Source organism: Pleurodeles waltl, chromosome 4_1 (assembly GCF_031143425.1).
Source record: "Pleurodeles waltl isolate 20211129_DDA chromosome 4_1, aPleWal1.hap1.20221129, whole genome shotgun sequence".
Taxonomy (NCBI): domain Eukaryota; kingdom Metazoa; phylum Chordata; class Amphibia; order Caudata; family Salamandridae; genus Pleurodeles; species Pleurodeles waltl.
In genome coordinates, this window is record NC_090442.1 from 915506208 (window position 1) to 915521170 (window position 14963).

At 47.2% G+C, this 14963-nt stretch overlaps 1 protein-coding gene across 1 annotated transcript in view; it reads right to left on the bottom strand.

Annotated features, from left to right (window-relative positions):
* CCDC146 (coiled-coil domain containing 146) overlaps positions 1-14963 on the bottom strand; it is an 897036-nt gene that overhangs the window by 648871 nt on the left and 233202 nt on the right. The gene's annotated exons all lie outside the window — the stretch shown is intronic.

Genomic DNA, 14963 nt, shown 5'->3' on the forward strand with positions numbered 1-14963 from the left:
TCCCCTACACTCACAGCAAATGTAGACTTTCCCCTCACCTTCCCATCCTTTAGGTGAAGTTATTCCAGTCCTTGGCTGCAGTAACTTTCTGGGCATTTCCAGGGTGGGAAAGGGTAGGGTTTCTGTTTATGACTGCCCATAAAACGTACTTTCTAGAAGTTCACAAAGTTAGAAGATGAAGCACGCCTTGTAATGCCAATTTCCCACCCCCTGTGTCGGATTTACTACTGGGGAGAGCAAAGAAAGGTTTGGGAGTAAATAATTTACACCATCCAGGAATTTTTTTAGGAACTTCTGGGAGGCTAATGAGGTACGCATACAGCCGGAATCACTTTTGGTAACTGGAATTTAAGATTTTGTTGTATATTTGCAATTATAGAAATTGACATCACAACAGCTTTCGTTCCAAATTAAAGCACACTCCCAGAACACTTTTTAAGCAAAGTAAGACGAATAACATGCTATTAAGGGCTGTTACTTTTGGACTGAATGGCAATAATAAAAAAAAGGTTCTTATTTTTCTAAATGATGTGTTGACATAAAACGTTATCTCACATTGCACATAGGTACTCAATTTTATTTCTGATAAACGTTCATATCCCTACACTTTGCGAAGCTATTCCAGCACTATAATATCATTAAAACAATGCCAAATCAAAGGGGAGGGGGGCATGGTGCAGCTGCTAATCGCATTATATTAATCTTAAGGAAAAAAACGCTGTTGCATTTCTTGCTTCAATAGCTCTTTCTCTCTTTCATTGTTGCTATGGATGACGATTCTAATCAACTATCTGTCCTCATACGCAACCAAAAGAAAGTTGTAGTAAGTTGGCTCTGTATGTACTATTTCAAAGTAAGAAATAGCATGCATAGAGTCCAAGGGTTCCCCTTAGAGGTAAGATAGTGGCAAAAAGAGATAATTCTAATGCTCTATTTTGTGGTAGTGTGGTCAAGCAGTAGGCTTATCAGAGGGTAGTGTTAAGCATTTGTTGTACACACATAGGCAATAAATGAGGAACACACACTCAAAGACAATTCCAGGCCAATAGGTTTTTGTATAGAAAAATATATTTTCTTAGTTTATTTTAAGAACCACAGGTTCAAGATTTACAAGTAATACTTCAAATGAAAGGTATTTCACTTAGGTAACTTAGGAACTTTGTATCAGCAAAATAGCATATACAGTTTTCACAAAAATGGCAATAAGCTATTTTAAAACTAGACAGTGCAATTTTCAACTGTCCCTGGGGGAGGTAAGTGTTTGTTAGTTTTGCAGGTAAGGAAACCACCTACAGGGTTCAAAGTCAGGTCCAAGGTAGCCCACCGTTGGGGGTTCAGGGCAACCCCAAAGTTACCACACCAGCAGCTCAGGGCCGGTCAGGTGCAGAGGTCAAAGTGGTGCCCAAAACACATAGGCTTCAATGGAGAAGGGGTGACCCGGTTCCAGTCTGCCAGCAGGTAAGTACCCACGTCTTCGGAGGGCAGACCAGGGGGGGGGGGGGGGGGGAGGGTTTGTCGGGCACCGGATGGGACACAAGTCAGCACAAAAAGTACACCCTCAGCAGCACGGGGGCTTCGGGCGCAGAGTGGAAAGTCTCACGCTTCCGGCGGGAAACGTGCAGTCCTTTAAAAGTTGTTTCTTTGTTGCAAAGATTTTTTTTTTTTTATCGATCTCTTTTATTGTTTTATAATTGCATGAAAACGCATACATAACAAATTAACTTCCCATCTTTTTATAACCCCCCTCCCCCTCCCTCTCCCCTTCCGCACTTCCCATCAATTATACAGAGATATTTGTTCGGTTCACAAATGAGTCACATATTTGGTCTCTTGTACGATCTTCAACTGAGATAACTTGGTCAACTATACCTGATCTGACTCTGATACATTTGCCTCTTCATCAGAGTTAGAAGTGTCAGGTGTTCTAAAATTGTCCAGTATCGTGTTCCAATGCTGAGCATTGTCTCTAGTTCCTAGGCCCCTGAGTGTTTCCCTTAGTAATACTGTCCCTTCAGTTTCTGCCCACTTGATTAATGCATTTCTCCAACGATTTATCTGTGGACCCTTCGAATCTTTCCAGTGTGAAGTTATTTCTCTCCTTGCTAGTATCAGAGCCAGGTCTATGAATAGGTTTGTGATTTTATGCTTGTTGGGGCGGGGGAAATCTCCCAAAACAGCCACTATGGCTGATCGGGATAATGTTCTGCCCGTGCAAGTGGAGAGTGCCTCAAATATCCCCGTCCAGTAGTCCCCGATTAATGGGCAACTCCAGAGCATCTGTAGCAACCCTGCTGCTAATTCTGTACACCAAGGGCAGCTGGCGTCTTCTACACCATAAATCTTTGATATCATATATGGGGTTAAGTAAGCTCTGTGATAAACATATATGTTTATTCATTTAAACCTGGCATTTCTGGAAACTGTATATATGTGTGTGGTTATTCTGGTCCACTGTATGTCATCTATTGTAATATCTAGTTCCCCCTGCCATTTGGTCTTAAGTTTATTTAAGGGAAGACATTTTCTCGCTAGTAGAGATGAATATATCCCCGATATCAATTTCCCTTGGTCTCCTATAGTGCATATTTGGTCACAGGTATTATGTCTGGGGGGTTCTTCTAGTCCTGTGCCCCATTGTTTACGAAGAGTCCTAGCAATTGCGTTAAAGGTTAGGAACAGCCCTGATGGTATCTGGAACCTTTCCTGCAGTTCTGCATAAGTGCACATTTTCCCATAATTATATAGAGCCCCTATGGTGTCGATCTGAAGTGCCATGAATTGGGTGATACCCCTTATCACATGATTTCCTGTGACGGTTCCTATACAGATCAGGGGGGCCTCTGGTGAGTACGGTGTTCTGGTATGTGTTCATTTTAGGTATTGTTCCCAGCAGTGACGCGATGCTTCCCATTCTATCGGAAGTGGTTTATTCTGTTTCTTGGGGTTTAATAGAATGCCCAGAATTCTATCATGAGAGCAGTGGAGAGGGGCTCTCAGTGCTTCCCCCACTGGGGGTGCTCTGATGAATCGTGCCAGCCATTGGAGTAGGCTCGCCCAGTAGTATAATTCAAAGTCCGGAACAGCCAAACCACCTTCTGCTGTTGTTCTCTGGAGGGTGCGCAATGCTATCCTTTGTCTGTTGGTTCCCCAAATAAATCCTGTTATCAAGGACGAAATTGTTTTAAACACCACCCTCGGTATAATGAGTGGGATGGTTGCGAAGTAATATAACATTCTAGATAATGCTATCATCTTAATCAGTGCAACTCTCCCAGTGACCGCTAATGGAAGAGTTTGCCAGAATATCATGCTGTTTTTAATACTCCTAATCGTGCTCTGTATGTTCCCTTCTAGTAAATCCTCAGCGGAGTGATATATATTGACCGCTAAATATTTAAATGTGGATGGGGACCACGGGAGACCCCTATTGTCCATTGGTTTTTCAATACCCCTAGTAGCTGGAAAAATGGACGACTTCCCCCAGTTTATCCGGAGCACAGATGCAGCCCCAAAATTGTCTAACATTGTCATTGCCCCTGGTAGATTGGTCTCTGCGTTCCGGAGGAAGAGTAACACGTTGTCTGCATAGAGAGCAATATGATGCGTCCATGCGTTGATTGTAATGCCTTCATAGAACCTCTGGGACCTAGCTGATTGCCAACGCAAAAAGCAACGGTGATAGCGGGCAGCCCTGTCTTGTACCCCTACCTATGGCAAAGGAAGGGGATATTGTACGGCCAGTGTGCACTCTCGCTGTGGGGTTTGTGTAGAGAAGCTTTGTCCATTTGACAAACCCTTCGCCTAGTCCTAACTGCAGCATCACTCGTTCTAAATAGTCCCATCGTAGGCTATCAAAAGCTTTCTCGACATCTATCGAGACGATTACTGCTCTATTTGCGTCAGAGGGCAGGGCATGAAGGAGTGAGATCAATCGACGGATATTTTGAGCGGTGCTTCGCTTTGGGATGAATCACGATTGGTCCTAATGAATTAATGAGGACATGTATGGTAGAAGTCTGTTAGCTAGTACCCTGCTTAGTATTTTATAATCTAAGTTCAACATTGATAGTGGGCGGTACGATCGAACTTCTGTAGGGGGTTTGGTGTGTTTCAGAAGGGGAATCATTATGGCCTCTGTAGTGGAAGGAGGCAAGCTGTTGTTATTCCATGCCTCTGCATATAAGATGCTGAGCTGGGAGGTTAATGAGTCCTGATACGTAAGATAGAACTCCAAAGGAAGACCATCTGTTCCCGGTACCTTGCCCCTTGCCATACTCTGAATTGCAGTCTTTATTTCTGTAAGCGATATGGGGGTCGCCAGGGCTATTCTATCTTCCCCTTGTAATGCCGGGAGGTTGAGGTGCCCCAGATCTTGTAATTGAGCATCGCTGAGTACTTCGGTGGGGGGGGGGGGGGGGGGCATATAGCTCTGAGTAATATTTAAGAAAGGTGGCATTGATCTCCTTCTGTCCATATACTTTAATACCCGGGGTGGTCTCTAACTCCACCACTATGGTTTGATGTTGGGGCGGTTTGGCCAGCCAGGCCAGTAAGGCACCTGCTCTGTCGCCCTCTGTATGTTGCTTCCGCAAGAATTGTTTGTAATCGAAGCAAGACAACCTAGTGTTAGTTTCTATTATTCTAGCCCTTGTCTCTTCTAGTTGTATTGAGAGGTCGGGTTGTGTTGGGTGCTTACGTTCGAGATCCCGGAGGGAGTTCTCGAGATCTGTTAGTTCTATCTCTAGCACCTTCCGTACTCCCACAGTTGTGCTAATACAATATCCCCTGATCACTGTTTTAAATGAATCCCAATCGACAGACCTGGACGAAGCAGTCCCAGCATTGTTCTCGAAGAATTCCGTAATTTGCGTGCCCAGTTGGGCGAAAAAAGCCTCGTCTTCAAGTGACTCTGCTCTCAGACGCGAAGTGGGAATCAAAGGTCTCTTGCCGCACCAGGCCAAAGAAATCAATAAGGGATTATGATCTGAGATGGTGCGGTAAAGATACTCGGCCTTCGCCACCACAGACTGCACCTCTGGAGACGCCAAAAAGGTGTCCAGTCGTACATGCAGGTCGTGAACTGTTGAATAGAAAGAGTATTCTCTATTGGGGGGATTAAGTTTGCGCCAACAATCCGTTAATTGCCAGTGTTTTTGCCACTGCTGGAAGTGCAGTGCCGTTTTATGGCATTGTGACAATGGTGGGTGCGATCTATCCATTGCGGTATCCATTACACAATTAAAGTCTCCTCCTATTAACGTAGTATTAGTGAGAAACGTGCTCATGATCAGTGATCTTCAGTCCCTGTTCGTGATTTGGGGCGTATAGTCCCACAAGAGTTACCTCTCTCCCGTCCAATCTACCAGAAATCACTACGTATCTCCCCTCAGTGTCGATCAAGGTATGGAGAACCTGTAATGGGACGCCTGGTCTGATCCATATCAACACTCCCCTTGCAAACGCTGAGTGGGTAGTGGCAAATATTTGTCCCCTCCAACGCTTTTTCAGGGCCTTGATCTCCTGCTCCAACAAGTGAGTTTCTTGTAAGATAGCTATGTGCACTCCCCTTCGTTTAAGATAGCTGTGAACTTTGTACCTCTTGGACATGTTATTTAGTCCCCTGACATTCCATGTGATTGTCTTGTATTCTTTGGTCATAGTTTAAGGAGGGGCGTAGAGGCAGTCCGCTAACACCGCTCTATTACTACTACTGGACATACCTATTGAGTTTCAGAATCTAAGGTGTGAACCATTTGGACTGCGAGATAGATATGCCTGATAATCCCTGAAAACAATACAACCAAAATCAAAACCCCTTTGTAAGTCTCTCTCCCCAGGACCGGTACCTACAACTCTCCCCGTCCAAACCATTACAACTATTGTAATCTTAATTATCAACCTATTGGAGGGAGGCGGGCCAGAGACCAAGAGGCAGCGCTCCGGACCCCTCCCCAGGCCCGATCATGTGTAATGTGCCGGTTAAGAAATGACTTCTAGGTTCCTATTGCTCTATATTCACGGTTGGGCTCTATCAATATCCCTAAACAGATTGAGGTTCCCCCACAATTGTCCGCTCACTTGCCAACTCGTTCTTTTAGTGAGGTCAAATAATCTCGTCCGCCGTTCCTGGGGTGATCAAAGGCAAGCCGACAAGAGTATCTTGTGAGGATATTGAGGAATGTTCGCAGTATGAGTCAGCGTCTGATGCATCATCTGGGGTCCAGTGTGTATGGAAGTCTCCCCTGCTTAACGCTGCTGCTGTTTCCACCGCATCACGCATCTCCTGTTGTGACTGACGTTTCGATGGAGCCGCTTCTGTGGTCTTCTTCCGTGATCTGCTACGTTTCTTCCTGGGGTTTCGGAATGTCCTGTCGCAGGTTGCTCTGCAGTGGATGTTCAGCGATTCAAGCCATTCCATCACCAGCTGAGGTGTGAGAAAAAAATGGGTTCTGTTATCGTATTCCACTCTGAGTTTTGCTTCTTTGTTGCAAAGATGTTTCTTCTTTGGAGCAGAGCCGCTGTCCTCAGGAGTTCTTGGTACTTTTAGATGCAGGGTAGTCCTCTGAGGCTTCATAGGTCACTGGACCCTGTGGAACGCGTCAGTGCTGCAGTTTTTCTCAAAGTGGGGAGACAGGCCGGTAGGGCTGGGGCCAAAGCAGTTGGTGTCTCCGTCTTCTCTGCAGGGCTTCAGGTCAGCAGTCCTTCTTCGTCTTCAGGTTGCAGGAATCTATCTTGCTAGGTTCTGGGAGCCTTTAAATACTCAATTCAGGGGTGTGTTTAGGTCTTGGGGGTTAGAAGCTAATGGCTACTAGCCCTGAGGGTGGCTACACCCTCTTTGTGCCTCCTCCCTGAGGGGAGGGGGGCACATCCCTAATCCTATTGGGGGAATCCTCCATCTGCAAGATGGAGGATTTCTAAAAGTCAGAGTCACCTCAGCTCAGGACACCTTAGGGGTTGTCCTGACTGGCCAGTGACTCCTCCTTGTTTTTCTCATTATCTCCTCCGGCCCTGCCGCCAAAAGTGGGGCAATGGGCGGAGGGGGCGGGCATCTCCACTAGCTGTGGTGCCCTGGGGCGCTGTAACAAAGGGGTGAGCCTTTGAGGCTCACCGCCAGCTGTTACAGTTACAGCAGGGGGAGGTGAGAAGCACCTCCACCCAGTACAGGCTTTGTGACAGAGTGACAAAGGCACTCCCCCATGTGGCCAGCAACATGTCTGGTGTGTGGCAGGCTGGTAAAACTAGTCAGCCCACACTGAAAGTCGGGTATGTTTTCAGGGGGCATCTCTAAGATGCCCTCTGGGGTGTATTTCACAATATAATGTACACTGGCATCAGTGTGCATTTATTGTGCTGAGAAGTTTGATACCAAACTTCCCAGTTTTCAGTGTAGCCATTATGGTGCTGTGGAGTTCGTGTCTGACAGACTCCCAGACCATATACTGTTATGGCTACCCTGCACTTACAATGTCTAAGGTTTTGCTTAGACACTGTAGGGGCATAGTGCTCATGCACCTATGCCCTCACCTATGGTATAGTGCACCCTGCCTTAGGGCTGTAAGGCCTGCTAGAGGGGTGACTTATCTATGTCATAGGCAGTGTGAGGTTGGCATGGCACCGAGGGGAGTGCCATGTCGACTTAGTCATTTTTCTCCCCACCAGCACACACAAGCTGGCAAGCAGTGTGTCTGTGCTGCGTGAGGGGTCCCCAGGGTGGCATAAGACATGCTGCAGCCCTTAGAGACCTTCCCTGGCATCAGGGCACTTGGTACCAGTTACAAGGGACTTACCTGGATGCCAGGGTGTGCCAATTGTGGAAAGAAAGGTACAGGTTAGTGAAAGATCACTGGTGCTGGGGCCTGGTTAGCAGGCCTCAGCACACTTTCAAATCATAACTGGTAATGGTAACCATGACAAGGAGTCATTTCCTTACAAAGGTCTTGTTTCATCCTTTATTTATTTGACAGAGCGCACTTATCAGGCTTCATGGAACTGCCTGAGAAAAGGCTCAGGCTAAGGAGGCTCCTAAGCCAAATACATTCATGGCTATTACATAAATAGCCAAGATTTAAAACATACTTGTGTAAGATCATCAGATGGTTTATATACTTGTTCCTAATAAAATAGACACCAAAGTTACATCTCCCAAAATTATAACTACCTACATAGAACTCCAGTTGGAGGGCCCCTAGTTCTAAATGTGGGGTTTCAAGCGCTGAATGGTGGCCGTTCTCTCTCTAAGCCACAGAGAAACACAAGGTCTTTCAGGCAAAGGATCAGGTTTGTACCCCATAAGCATCAAGCCTTGCCTGAATACTCAAAATGGTGCCACCATGAGCAGGTTGCCTCCGTGTTGAGTTCTATATAGGTGACCACGCCCCTTTACTGAGTCAGGAAAGTTACACTAAGCAATAACTTTACTGTTTTAGATTCTATGCAGTAAAGGGGTATATCGAGAACGACTGAGTGTGAGAATATGGAAAATACCCACCCTTGAGAAAGGAAATGTAACATTTCAAGGTGATGTCTTCACTCTTAGTTCTAGGCTCTTTAGCAACCAATAGGAATGTCACAATTTTACGCAGTTACAGCTTAGGGTAGCCCATTCCAAACAGGGGTATCATTTGTACATTTGCAGCTGTGCTGCCTTCTACGCATAGCTACATGTCAACCGCAGTGTCCTTCAGGAGAGCAGCATGACTAAATACAGAGGCTGGCATTCTCGATATAAAATCCTAGGACTAAGAGTGACAGGGGCCACACTTGAAGCACCTATAGAATACTTCCACAATACATGCTTCCCTTTTACCCCTTAATAGGACAGATTCACAAGAAGAAATATGAATGAGAAAGTAAGACAACATTAGGGAGCACCGTTATAGGCAAACATGCTCACATGGGTTTCTTGGCCAAACTGATCATTACAACGAGGAATAAAAATGACTTCAAAAGGCTTCATGTAGATACCACAAATATATCAGGAAGCGGTCTCATATTCTCCTTTGTAAACTTGGGCAAGAGTCCTCCTGAATCTGACCTGCTGTAAGTGATGACACAGGAAGAGAAATAAGGTCAAAGTCCTTGTGGCATTTCTGACTGAGTCTCATCCAAATGACAGAACAGTAAATACTCTTCATATAACAAATGATATGGCTAATATTAAGAAGATTGTCTCTGACTGACCTGCTCCTGCACGGATCTAGTCTTGTCTGCTTTATATTGGTAATCTGTAGGTGTCCTTTCTCCTATGTGCTTCATAGCTTGAGGATGATCCTCATTCTGTAGCATTAGATTTTTGATTGCACTCAACGGTCACTCTGGCAGGTTTTGCTATTGACTGTGCAACATTATCTCTTGCAGTGGTGGTGTGAAAGATCCTTTTATAGGGTTGTCAGCTGCTTAGACTCATTCTCTTCAGTGGTCTGGCAATGGTAGCGTCATTTGGTGCTCTAGCTGAATGGCATGACCCACATGAGGGTGCTGCAATACTTCAAGTAGCATTTGAAAAAGCTTCTGCCCACGGTGACTGGTCCAGATAATGCAACCTGTTGTCTGGGGTCTGGGTTTTACTGGGCTTACTAATGTGGATCAGCTCAGAAACAAATTGCAGTGCATGGTGGGGTAAATAGTAGTGGATTGGACAATTCCCAGTTTAGCCAGAATCTCCGTAGCAATCATGTGGATTACACTGGTGTAAGGAAATGGCTCCCTGTTGCAATTACCCCCCACTTTTTGCCTGATACTGATGCTGACTTGACTGAGAAGTGTGCTGGGACCCTGCTAACCAGGCCCCAGAACCAGTGTTCTTTCACCTAAAATGTACCATTGTTTCCACAATTGGCACACCCCTGGCACACAGATAAGTCCCTTGTAAAAGGTACCAGTGGTACGAAGGGCCCTGTGACCAGGGAAGGTCCCTAAGGGCTGCAGCATATGTTGTGCCACCCTAAGGGACCCCTCACCTAACACATCCACACTGCCATTGCAGAATGTGTGTGTTGGTGGGGAGAAAAAGGCAAATTCGACATGGCATCCCCCTCAGGATGCCATGCACACAAAATACTGCCTGTGGCATAGGTAAGTCACACCTCTAGCAGGCCTTACAGCCCTAAGGCATTGTGCACTATACCACAGGTGAGGGCATAGCTGCATGAGCAATATGCCCCTACAGTGTCTAAGTCTATTCTTAGACATTGTAAGTACAGCTGTGGCCATATTAAGTATATGGTCTGGGAGTTTGTCAAAAACTAACTCCACTGCTCTATAATGGCTACACTGAATACTGGGAAGTTTGGTATCAAACTTCGCAGAATAATAAACCCACACTGATGCCAGTGTTGGATTTATTAATAAAATGCACACAGAGGGCATCTTAGAGATGCCCCCTGTATTTTACCCAATTGTTCAGTGCAGGACTGACTGGTCTGTGCCAGCCTGCTGCTGAGAGATGAGTTTCTGACCCTCTGGGTTGAAGGCCTTTGTGCTCTCTGAGGCCAGAAACAAAGCCTGCCCTGGGTGGAGATCTTTAACACCTCCCCCCTGCAGGAACTGTAACACCTAGCAGTGAGCCTCAAAGGCTCAAGCTTCATGTTAAAATGCCCCAGGGCACTCCAGCTAGTGGAGGTGCCCGCCCCCTGGACACAGCCCCACTTTTGGCGGCAAGTTCAGGTGAGATAATGAGAAAAACAAGGAGGAGTCACCCACCAGTCAGGGCAGCCGCCAAGGTGTCCTGAGCTGAGGTGACCCCTGCTTTTAGAAATCTTCCATCTTGATTTTGGAGGATTCCCCTAATAGGATTAGGGATGTGCCCTCCCCCCACAGGGAGGAGGCACAAAGAGGGTGTAGTCACCCTCAAGGACAGTAGCCATTGGCTACTACCCTCCCAGACCTAAACAGACCCCTAAATTCAGTATTTAGGGGTACTCCAGAACCTAGGAATTTAGATTCCTGCAACCTTAACAAGAAGAAGGACTGTTGACCTGAAGCCCTGCAGTGAAGACGGAGATGACAACTGCTTTGGCCCCAGCCCTACCGGCCTGTCTCCCAACTTCGAAGAAAACTGCAACAGCGACGCATCCAACAGGGACCAGCGACCTCTGAAGCCTCAGAGGACTGCCCTGCAACCAAGGAACAAGAAACTCCAGTGAACAGCGGCCCTGTTCAACAACCTGCAACTTTCTTGCAACAAAGAAACAACTTTAAAGACTTCACGTTTCCCGCCGGAAGCGTGAGACTTTCCAGTCTGCACCAGACGCCCCCGGCTCGACCTGCAGAAACCCAACACTTTAGGGAGGACTCCCCGACGACTGCTAGCCCGTGAGTAGCCAGAGACGACCCCCCTGAGCCTCCACAGCAACGCCTGCAGAGGAAATCCAGAGCCTCCCCCTGACCACGACTGCCTGTAACAAGGGACCCAATGCCTGGAACCAACACGGCACCCGCAGCCCCCAGGACCTGAAGGAACCGAACTCCAGTGTAGGAGTGACCCCCAGGCGACCCTCTGCCTAGCCCAGGTGGTGGCCACCCTGAGGAGCCCCCCGTGCCTGCCTGCATTGTTAAAGAGTCCCTTGGGACTCCCCATTACTTCCTATCTAAAACCCGAAGCCTGTTTGCACTCTGCACCCGGCCGCCCCTGTCCCACTGAGGGTGTACCTTCTGTGCCTGCTTGTGTACCCCCTCCGCCCCACCAGTGCCCTACACAACCCCCCTGGTCTGCCCTCAGAGGACGCGGGTACTTACCTGCTGGCAGACTGGAACCAGGGCACCCCTGTTTCCATTGAAGCCTATGTGTTTTGGGCACCTCTTTGACCTCTGCACCTGAACGGCCCTGAGCTGCTGGTGTGGTATCTTTGGGGTTGCCTTGAACCCCCAACGGTGGGCTACCTTGTACCCAACTTTGAACCCTGTAGGTGGTTTACTTACCTGTGAACTTAACCTTTACTTACCTCACCCAGGAACTGTTGATTTTTGCAGTGTCCACTTTTAAAATAGCTTATAGACATTTTTACAAAGACTGTACATGCTATTGTGATTATTCAAAGTTCTCTTTGGGGTCTCTTCAACGATGCAGGCAGGCACGGGGGCTCCTCGGAGTAGCCACCTCCTGGTTTAGGCAGAGGGTCGCCTGGGGGTCGCTCCTGCACTGGAGTTCGGATCCTTCAGGTCCTGGGGGCTGTGGGTGCAGTGTTGGTTCCAGGCGTCGGATCCCTTCTTACAGGCAGTCGCGGTCAGGGGGAGCCTCTGGATTTCCTCTGCAGGCGTCACTGGGGGGGCTGAGGGGGGTCGTCTCTGGTTCCTCACGGGCTCGCAGTTGCCGGGGAGTCCTCCCTGAGGTGTTTGTTTTCCGCAGGTCGAGCCGGGGGCGTCGGGTGCAGAGTGGAAAGTCTCACACTTCCGGCAGGAAACGTGGGGTCTATAAAGTTGTTTCTTTGTTGCAGAAAGTTGCAGTTTGTTGAACAGGGCCGCTGTTCTCGGGAGCTTCTTGGTCCTTTGGATGCACGGCAGTCCTCAGGCTTCAAGGTCACTGGTCCCTGTTGGATGCGTCGCTGTTGCAGTTTTCTTTGAAGTAGGGAGATAGGCCTGTGGGGCTAGGGCCAAATCAGTTGTCGTCTCCGTCTTCACTGCAGGGCTTCAGGTCAGCAGTCCTTCTTCTTCAGGTTGCAGGAATCTATTTTCCTCGGTTCTGGGGGCCCCTAAATACTGATTTAGGGGTGTGTTTAGGTCTGGGAGGGCAGTAGCCAATGGCTACTGTCCTTGAGGGTGGCTACACCCTTTTTGTGCCTCCTCCCTGTGGGGAGGGGGGCACATCCCTAATCCTATTGGTGGAATCCTCCTTCTACAAGATGGAGGATTTTTCTAAAAGTAAGAGTCATCTCAGCTCAGGACACCTTAGGGCTGTCCTGACAGAGGGGTGACTCCTCCTTGTTTTTCTCATTATCTCCTCCAGCCTTGCTGCCAAAAGTGGGGGCAGGGACCGGAGGGGCAGGCATCGCCACTAGCTGGGATGCCCTGTGGCGCTGTAACAAAGGGGGTGAGCCTTTGAGGCTCACCGCCAGGTGTTACAGTTCCTGCAGGGGGAGGTGTGAAGCACCTCCACCCAGTACAGGCTTTGTTCCGGGCCACAGAGTGACAAAGGCACTCTCCCCATGTGGCCAGCAACATGTCTGGTGTGTGGCAGGCTGGCAAAAACTAGTCAGCCCACACTGGAAGTCGGGTATGTTTTCAGGGGGCATCTCTAAGATGCCCTCTGGGTGTATTTTACAATAAAGTGCACTCTGGCATCAGTGTGCATTTTTTGTGCTGAGAAGTTTGATACCAAACTTCCCAGTTTTCAGTGTAGCCATTATGGGGCTGTGGAGTTCGTGTATGACAGACTCCCAGACCATATAGTCTTATGACTACCCTGCACTTACAATGTCTAAGGTTTTGCTTAGACACTGTAGGGGCATAGTGCTCATGCACATATGCCCTCACCTGTGGTATAGTGCACCCTTTCTTAGGACTGTAAGGGCTGCTAGAGGGGTGACTTACCTATGCCACAGGCAGTGTGAGGTTGGCATGGCACTCTGAGGGGAGTGCCATGTCGAATTTGCCTTTTTCTCCCCACCAGCACACACAAGCTGTGAAGCAGTGTGTATGTGCTGAGGGAGGGGTCCCTAGGGTGTCATAAAACATGCTGCAGCCCTTAGAGACCTTCCCTGGCATCAGTGCCCTTGGTACCAGGGGTACCAGTTACAAGGGACTTAGCTGGGTGCCGGGGTTGTGCCAATTGTGGAGACAAAGGTACAGTTTAGGGAAAGAACACTGGTGCTGGGGCCTGGTTAGCAGGGTCCCAGCACACTTTCAATTCATAACTTAGCAACAGCAAAGGCAAAAAGTCAGAGGGTAACCATGCCAAGGAGGCATTTCCTTACACTTATCCACTATAGAGGGCTCTAGATAATGTTTTGAAGTTAGGGCAGCATTCAATATCATCAGCCATGCCTCCCTCATGAAAATCACTGACCAATGGATAAGCTGGGTTGAGTCCTAACTTGAAATCACTGATAAGTGAAACTGTAACTTTTTATCCAGCCACCCACATTTTCAACAAGAAGTTAATCAGGGTTCCATTCCCCCTCTAGCCAAGCTCTTCAACCTTTATAAAATGCTCACTTGTTCTTTCCTGAGAAAATCAAGCATTTCATCTATAAGCTGACGGCTCTCCGCTTTATTTGAAAATCTACATGCCAGCGGCCAAACCAAGACCTCTGAAGACCCTACAACACTTACAGTCAAGGATAACCCAGCATCTTTAAATAAAACCCCCAGAAAACTGTTGCAAAAGAGACCGTACCAAATCAGACTGCACTGGGAAACGAAGGCCTTCATACCAACAATGACTGTAAACCTAGTTCTTTCTAAGCTTGACTACGGCAACGCCCTACTGACCAGAATTCATGAATCCACGTAGCCCATTTAAAAGCCACCCTCAACGCAGTGGTTAAGCTTATCTGCTGCACCAATCAACCCACTGCATGCTGAAATTACCCCACTTAACTAATAATATTTAAACATTTACTAACTCCCCCAAAATTAAAATGATCAAGCTATAGCTCCATAACCCACTCATACTTTAATTCATGAAGCCATCTTTGGATTTAGAAAGCAAATTTATGAAATATTAAAGTATTATGAAATCTCTACTCCTAAATCCCAGACCTATAGTATAAGCAACATTTTAAAAAAAAAATGCTAAAGTTCATTTTCCCCTTGGTGAATATATACATGAAACTTTTGGAGGCTCCGGAACACTCAGAAAAACCGAACTACATTTAAATTCTTAATTAAAAACAGAACTCTATAGAAATAGTTCCCCCCCCCCCACAGTATACAAGACTAACACATCTTATGTCATTTTAACTATTGCGTTTAAAATGTCTTCTCTTTAACTGAAACTCCAAGCTTTGACAAGATGCAAGAGACTG